The sequence below is a fragment of the Asparagus officinalis genome, chromosome 2 (assembly GCF_001876935.1).
Source record: "Asparagus officinalis chromosome 2, Aspof.V1, whole genome shotgun sequence".
NCBI lineage: Eukaryota > Viridiplantae > Streptophyta > Magnoliopsida > Asparagales > Asparagaceae > Asparagus > Asparagus officinalis.
This window is the reverse complement of record NC_033795.1, coordinates 31,958,385-31,958,700: the sequence shown is the minus strand read 5'-3', so window position 1 is coordinate 31,958,700 and position 316 is coordinate 31,958,385.

The window sequence follows — 316 nt, the reverse complement described above, 5'->3', positions numbered from 1 at the left end:
ACTTTCATATTCTTTGCCTTTTTTTCCCTGTACACATTACACCTTCTGCTAAAAGGAACTTATAATTTTATTTATATTCCTTTTAGAATCTAAATTATAATGGATATGTGACTATATATATGGGCTTCATGGAGTATGGTACGTGTACAGAACATTCTAGAAAACCAAAAAAAAGGAAAGAAAAGAAAGGTAATTTTTTTTGTATGATATACATAATATTCTAGAAAACGAAAAAGCAAGGGGAAAAAAAGCCGCCTCTTGTTAAATTACCTTTTGGCCCTTTTACTTATAGGAGAAAATGAGATTACCTCCACCA